At 36.0% G+C, this 7,830-nt stretch overlaps 1 long non-coding RNA gene across 2 annotated transcripts; it reads left to right on the forward strand.

Moving 5' to 3' along the window:
- The first annotated feature begins 801 nt into the window (after window positions 1–801).
- Window positions 802–4,574, forward strand: LOC135239849 (uncharacterized). Of its 2 annotated transcripts, none has more exons than XR_010325515.1 (3): window positions 802–875; window positions 2,075–2,177; window positions 3,548–4,574. It is a non-coding gene; the product is annotated as an uncharacterized LOC135239849 (long non-coding RNA). The 2 variants fall into 2 exon arrangements; XR_010325516.1 differs by having other exon boundaries at window positions 2,075–2,170.
- Window positions 4,575–7,830: the final 3,256 nt, after the last annotated feature.

Raw genomic sequence — 7,830 nt, forward strand, 5'->3', positions numbered from 1 at the left:
GCTTGGTGTAGACACTGTGCTGCCAAGGAAAAGATTGATAATAGATTATGATTATATAGTGCTTTTTGACTATAAACAGAAGGTCAGTATAATTATAAATTTTATTTGATTTCTTTCCCTGGCTGTGTAAAAATTCAGCAAACATAAATGACAACAGCATAATGTACATAATCACTAATAACATATTTGCAAGAATATGAATAATCTAAATCAGTAATGAAAACTGGATGTCAAACTTAAAATTCAATTTCAGTGTCTGTCTTCAGCACAATTTCTAAGAATGGAAAACAAGCATAGTTAATTGCTCGTTGGCAATTTTCATTGTCATCAGCTGCAGAAAAAATAGCACAATCATCGGAACTTTTTCAGTTCAAAGTTGTGGCCTTCGGCTCTTTTGTCTGTTGACCATGTCTGGCTCAGCCCATGCCTTTTGAATAAACAACAATAAAACGGTCAGTTTAAAACCTCCACAAAAAAAAAACCTTTCTTAAAATGTGAATGCGTCAAGTAACTACATATAACTAGCCTAATCCCCCTTTTATTGGTCTGGATTCAACCAGCCAACTTGCTAAGCACTGAGGCAATGGTCAATGCTTCTCAGCCTGTCAGTGTGTCCCTGAGACTGCAGAACAGGTGTTTGGTCTTATCCTAGAAGAGCCAAGGAGGGTGCTGGATTTTGTTTTAGCCCAGTATTAACACCTGATTCAAGTAATCAACTAGCTTTGGTCTTTAATCAAGACCTTGATAAGTAGAATCGGGTGTCTTAGTGCTGGGCTAAAAAACCTGCACCCACATCTGCCCTTTTTGATTACCTCTGAAAAAGTAACAGATAGTATTTTATCTCCTGACATTGAAATTGCTTCATAGCAGCAGAGGTAAATATAAATTTTCCAGAATATATATTTACCCGACTATCAGGACCAATATTTGGGGAAATATAGTACTTGTGAATGTATGCAGAAATAAAGGCCTCTTCACTATGACTGCGTTTAATTATTTAAATATTTTTTCATGTGTTAATTAAGGGAACATGGCTTCTGTTTAACACATTTTGTTAATTCCAGTCAACTTTAAACTGCAAGCAGTTACTGTGATTGATTAGGGCCAGTTGCACACCTGCTGGTGATCGCAGTTGACAAGGGTTAAAAGCAAGTGAGTTGGGAGTAGAAAGGAGGCCATTTTGTGAGAAACTGGGTTGTTTTGTGAAAAAATGCAGTTTTCCTTTCCTCTGTTATAAATTAATATCTTTGTAATACTCTCTGGTGTTTTTAAAAGTATTCTGAAAGCTAAAGCAATGTCCAGCATTGACACAGTAGCTAGCTATATCAGAAATCGAAACTGGCTACTTTAAGTTTAATATTTAGTAATTTAATCCTGCTATTTGTGTTTTGCACATCAACTAATGTAGCATTAAATGGATCTTCAGGCAATAAAGTGATGCAGAAGTATAGATTAAAGGTCAAAGAATGGTTTGGCATTGGTAAAGGTTTGGACAATAGAGCAAAAGTATGTTTTTGGCAGAGGTAATGTAAGGCTTTAATAAAGTAAGGTCAGTAAAGTAAAGCAAAAGTAAGCCTTGATGAACAAAAGAAGCTTTGAGCACAATTAAAGCTTTAGACAATAAAGGAAAGCAAAATTAAGTTTTTGGATGGTAAAGTAGAATAAAGGCTTTGGTGCAGAAATAGGCCTCAGATCCCCTTCCAACATCAAACATTCTTAGCATGTTGCAAGGCAATTCTGAAGACAATGGATTTTTCATCAACATTCTATCAAAGCCAAGCCAGCCAGATACACTCCTACCACATCAGCATTGCTTACCACTGCAATTCCAACTGCGCGCTCATATTTAAGGCTGCATAAGAAAGCTCCTAATTTATTATTAACAGAAATGTAAAAACTCAAATAAGAGAACACTTCAAAATGTACTAAAAGGCCAACTTCTATTCTATTTTTCCAAAGTCAGATATATACTTATAACACTGAGATCACAATTATGCTTTCGTTTTCATTTCAGAACATAAAATAGATCATTCCTTTGTTATATTCTCTAAACACACTTATGTGTCCCATTCAGCCCATTCTAAGAGCAAGGAAAAGGAAACCACATTTCCGTGCAACCTGGAACATTCCTCAGGTCATTATCCTTCCCAGACAGAGTACAGCCTAGGGGGTGAGTGGTAAGACATTGACCTCTTCCTATTGTAACAGTGCACAAGTGGTGACTGGCTTGGGGCCACTGAGAGGAGGAAATAAATTAAAACAAAATGCTGACAGCAACAGCATGAAGAAGGAAGTAGATATACATGGAAGTGGCTGAATAAAAGGAAATCATCTGAAAAGACATTCCCAATCAAGACTTGGGAAGAAAATATTTGTAAAGGTTGTTATATGTTTTAATCCTGCTATCTGGTCTTAAGATCTCGAAGAAATACAAAAATGATTAAAAATGAGTTCATACATTGTTCTGTCATTCAAAAGATCTACCATGGGCAGAAAGAGAACCGCAGTACCTTTCCTCAATGCAATTCTTTACATGCTAATAATTCATACTCCCAAGACTAAGAATTCCCCTTTCTTCTTGTTCCATGTTTCATTTTTTGAGATTAGGACTGCCGTCACTATTTGGATGTAATTTTCTTAGCTCTCTATTTTAGAGTTCACATATCAAGGCCAAATCATACCCAATTACCAACCTCGTAACTTCTTATTTAGACACTAATACATGATTACTAAAATGTTATTTCTCTCTTTATTTTTCCATTTTGATAGCCAACTTGGGCTCATGGCTGAAATGTAAAGAATGTATGGAATTCCAAATCCACTGCCAATCCTTGTCCCCACCTCCAAGAAATCTAGCCTACTGGTCCAATTGCAAAGTGCTGGATATGTTTTGAGTGCTGGAAAGGTTCAAATGTCATTCTCTGATTGGCTTGTCACGTGCCTAAAATTCAATGACAGTCATGTTTTTTATTACAGCATTCTGCAACACAGCAGTCACCTGATATTTATTTTTCGATTAAATGAAGAAACCAGCCAAATATTTTCACATTTTCTGTTTCAACTCAATGACTGTCACGAGTCTGACTAAAGCTTTCTGAAAATGTGTTAAACATATATGGTTATACCACTCCTGCCTGATATCACCAGTGTCTTTTGTCTTAGATTTAGGGAGCTGACCTGCCAAAAAAACCTTATTGAGTAACAACCATTTTAATACCCACAGAATATCCTTTTAAAGTTACAGATATTTTAGAATACCAAAGGCATCCATTCTAAATGTGTTTATATCACTGAGGTTCTACTGTATTTTTAAGACTTTATTAAAGTATTTTCATATTTTATTTGTTCATGTTAACTAAGGTGCTAGTCAATGTTAGTTGATGGAAATTTATTGTGATGTGTTACCGGCTAATTTTTTTCCAAAAAACAATTTTTAATAATCTTTATCAGCTGTCTTTCTTGTAGAAGGCTATGACTTCTCTAATGCATCTTTTGCAACCTTCACGCTTCCTGTGTTCCTTGCATTTTTGATTTCTCCACATGACAGGAGCAGAAGATGTGCTATTTCTTGCTTGAGAAGAAAGAATATCATGGTGGGAGTACCTCCAGTGTTTTTTTGTTTTTTTTTCCGATGGAGCGTCTCTCTGCTTCCCTCTCTGGAAGCATCTCCCCAAATAATGACATGCAGGAATCACACAAAAAGCCATTACTGAGAGAGGAACGCTCCCAGGTACCAGATGTCTGCTGAAAATGTCGCGGTATGAGAGGCAAGGTTATTAAATGTTCGTAAAGCCTCCCTGGGACTTCAACATTGGGAAAATGAGCAAAAACTGGGCCTTTGGAGACTGAAAAATGAAATGAGAAACATGACAAAATTTATTTATTTATTTTTTTGTATAGATAGTTGAAAGATTTTTACATTTGTTTTCTCTCTGAATTAGATATGGTCTATGCTAAGACATTGGCATAAAACCCAAGAGAGAGGTATGTGTTTAAGGAAAGGTGAGTGATGCTGTGGTGAAGTCCTGGAGGACCACAATGTTTGCAGGTTTTATGGTTTCCTTTCAATCAATTGCCAATTAAGGCCTTCAGAATCAGACATGTGGATTTTGTAGCTAAGAAGCAACTTAAATGAATCACTGGTACTGAAACACACCAGAAACCAGTAGACACTGTGGCCTGCCGAGACTGGATTCTGAAACCTCTGACCTACAGAATGGAATGGTATTTGTTACATTTTGAATGGACTTTCTACCAGTCTTGGGACTATAATTTTCACCCTCAAGTGATTGTATTTATGTTTTATGAACATAATCTACATTAAAACATAATGACAAGAACAGGTCATTCAGCCCATCTAGGCTCAGCATTAATTAGACTGGAGGAGAATCTAGCACTGTGTCTGGTCTGGAGTTGAACACTCTGAGTGTTTTTCCATTATTATGGCCTGAAAAGTTGTTCTGCACATTGGCAAGTCCCTGTTTGTTGTTCAACAAATAAATATTTTCTGATGTCTGTGCAAAATTTACCTTCAACTAATTTCCTCATGCCCCCTGGTTCTATTGACAGCCTGAAAAATCTAACTGTCCTTCTTTGGGCTTTTTCCAGAGCTTCTGTATCTTTCTTGTAGTGTGATGTCCAGAACTGAACATAGTACTCTGTGTGGTCTGACAAAGGCATTATATAACATCAATAAAACATTATTTGATTTATTCACAGTTCTTTTAGTTATATGTCCAACATGCTGTGGGCTCTTTTACTGCTACAGCACAATGCCTACTCAATTGAACACATAATTTTGATTCACCTATAAAATACTCCTGTCTTAAATTTTTATTTTTCACATGAAGACTTTTACATTTAGCTATATTGAAAATCATTTATCAGGTTTCCACTTCATTCTTGATTCTGTTTAACTGTTCTTGGATGACCACAGTATATTCAAAACTAATGAAAGACATATTTTGCATCATCTCTACATTTAATTGATTTTATACTGTACTATTGTCCCTGTAAATATAATTTACGTAAATAAAGAAAAGCACTGGCACCAACACTGAGCTATTTGGGACTCCACTTCCCGTAGTACCTTGCTCAGATATGACCCCTCCTACTGTTACTGTGTGTTCTACTCTGGAGTCAGTTCTGAACAATTCCTCAAAGAAGTCGTACATTTCACACAAAAAAAAGAGAGTAAATGAGGTTTGTTAGTTTATATTAATTTATATAAATTTAATGTAAAACATGACATATAAAGGTAAAGTGCCAAAGTAATGATCTTGTTAACACATTAAATTGGAATCGTAAACAACATTTCATATATCTCAGACCACTGATTTTCTCTGTGTAGTGTTTTAATTTGACCTCTGCAATTCCAGAATCAAAGCCTTTCTGACTGTGCAGTCAGCCTTACATGAGGATGGATGTGTGACACAATTGAGAGAATCATCCCTTTACAAATTGAATAAAGACAAAATCTGACTCTCAAAAAGCAGCTTGGACAGGTGCCAAGAGGGCACCATTGGCTGCCTGTAGTTCCATTTCAAGAATTCAGCTGGCTTGGGCCCATACTTTTTTAAGGAGGAAAAATATCTTTTTTGCATGTGTGCTGTGATTGGATGTGGCATGAGGTTTTAATCATACTTTTTGGGTAGAGCACAGGCTGCACTTTAAAGAAGCTTAACATCTCTTCTCACCGAAGATGAAGTCATCTGAGCACTGCTTATGACCAGAAAACCTGAGTTAGAGGACAAACACAAGGAATACTGAAGGTCAGCATGAATGATTATGAGAACCTTGTCCATGCGCCCATCAAATGTGCAGAATGTCCTTTAAGACCATATATGAAAACTAGTGCAATTCAATTACATTTTATGTGTATATCACTTTTTACAGACACTGTCACAAAGATGCTTAACAGAGGAAACAAAAAGAAAAGAATTGGCACAAACCAGGCTTGAAGCCAAAAAAGCAAGCAAGTTAAAAGCAAGCGAGGTTAATAAAATAAAATAAAATCAAGTGTTTTTCCCAGTGAAAAAAAGGACATAACAGAGGTCTCATATCCACATAAATTATGAGTTCTCTGCCTGAAAATTCCAAATACATGCACAAAATTAAAGTGGGGAAAATTAAAACAGTGTCATTTGGTTCATTTCGAATGAGCTGTAAAAATAAGAAAAAGTGGTTTAGCATCTTTGGAACAGAAAGTCTCAGCCATCTATACAACAGTGGTACTGTTAGATGGTACAACAGATAGATGAAGCTGTGTTTGATCTGTGGTCATGGGTAACTTATTCGGTATTAGGTAGAGATTTGGCCGTCCTTAGACTATGAGCAAAAATACTGGAATCTAGATTTTACGAAAAAGCACATTCCCCAAAAAACTTCAAGTGATCTCTCTGCATTTCCATACCACATTCAGGACAGCACATGAGAGAGATCTGGAACATTTTAACACCTCAACGCGTGATCTCTGACAATACCGTAAAGACAAATTGCTCTTGGAATCTTTTAGTCATGAAAGCTCCTGAATCTAACAAATAGCAGCATAATTCTCTGTTTTCCTCAATCTTAAAAATACTTCATTTGGAGGGAAAAATAGGGTGGGGGGTAGGAGGAATAGAGCAGGATCCAAACTGAAATTAAAATGATCTGTGACCTAATTCTTTCTGTGGAAAACATCTGCAACATGGAGCATTTTCATGTAATGACGTTTCTTTGAACATACCAAGTTACCTGAAAGGATTCAATCATTTTTATCACTTTGACTCTGCTTTGATTTAAATAGCAATACATGCGAAATTTCTCAGTATTTAAAGACAATTGTGATTTGCATTCTTTTGCGACTAACTGGAGAGGTATTCCTCTTTTTTCATATACATTTATTTAAGCATACACAAAAGTAAATTCTAAAATCTTAAAACATAAATATGTTAATACGGCAACTCTTACATTTTAATTCTAATTAATTTATAATATGTAAATACTGTACTTGTAGCAAAAATCTGCCTGTGGATGTTAGTGTGACATTTAATCAGGAGGGTTGCTGACAAACATCGTGAGAGATGGAGCTGAGAATTGCTTCTGGCAGGTTAAAACAGAACCAAGAAGACAGATAGAATGTGAGGTGGCACTGCATGTGATGCAGTTTGGGCTGTATTCCAGCCCAACTCTATCTAAACTCTCTCTCTCATCAGTGAGATTCCTTTTTCCAGTGTTGGGTTACAACTATACAGCAGAATTCTCAGTATTTAATAAACTTCTACAGTTTCTATATGTACAGTCTGTGCCACATTACACTACTGGAGTTGAAAGTACTCTAATCAGAGTTAAAGCAGCTGTAGTACTGAGCCAGGTGTCAATTTCTTATTTAGGAATATTTAGCTTGTTACTCTAATTGGCAAAATGGCATCACAGAGCATTTCACAGAAAAGGCTATGAGCAAATTGGCACCTGTAGTCACACAGGAGAAGAAAAAATTGAGGACTCAACAAAATTTTTGATAAAGATGTGATCCTTAACCTTAGCAGCATGTTTAATTTTGTCTACTTAATTGGCAATTGGAAGCAATACACTCTGCCATAATAATGCATGATAATGAACAGCTGATAGACTTCACACATCTCTTGCAGGTTTTAATTGCATTTCCATTTTTTGCACCCAGTTGCATGGAGGGACAATAATTTTGGAGTTACATTGGGTTAACTGAGTATTATCACAAGATGAAAAGCATATTAAAGATGCGTAAGTCAAAGTTTCAGAAAATACTGATAATTTTAAATTCAATTTGTATGCATGCATCAACCTACCCCATGTGTATTTCTTGCACTA

The sequence above is a fragment of the Anguilla rostrata genome, chromosome 14, assembly GCF_018555375.3.
Source record: "Anguilla rostrata isolate EN2019 chromosome 14, ASM1855537v3, whole genome shotgun sequence".
NCBI classification, from domain to species: Eukaryota; Metazoa; Chordata; class Actinopteri; order Anguilliformes; family Anguillidae; genus Anguilla; species Anguilla rostrata.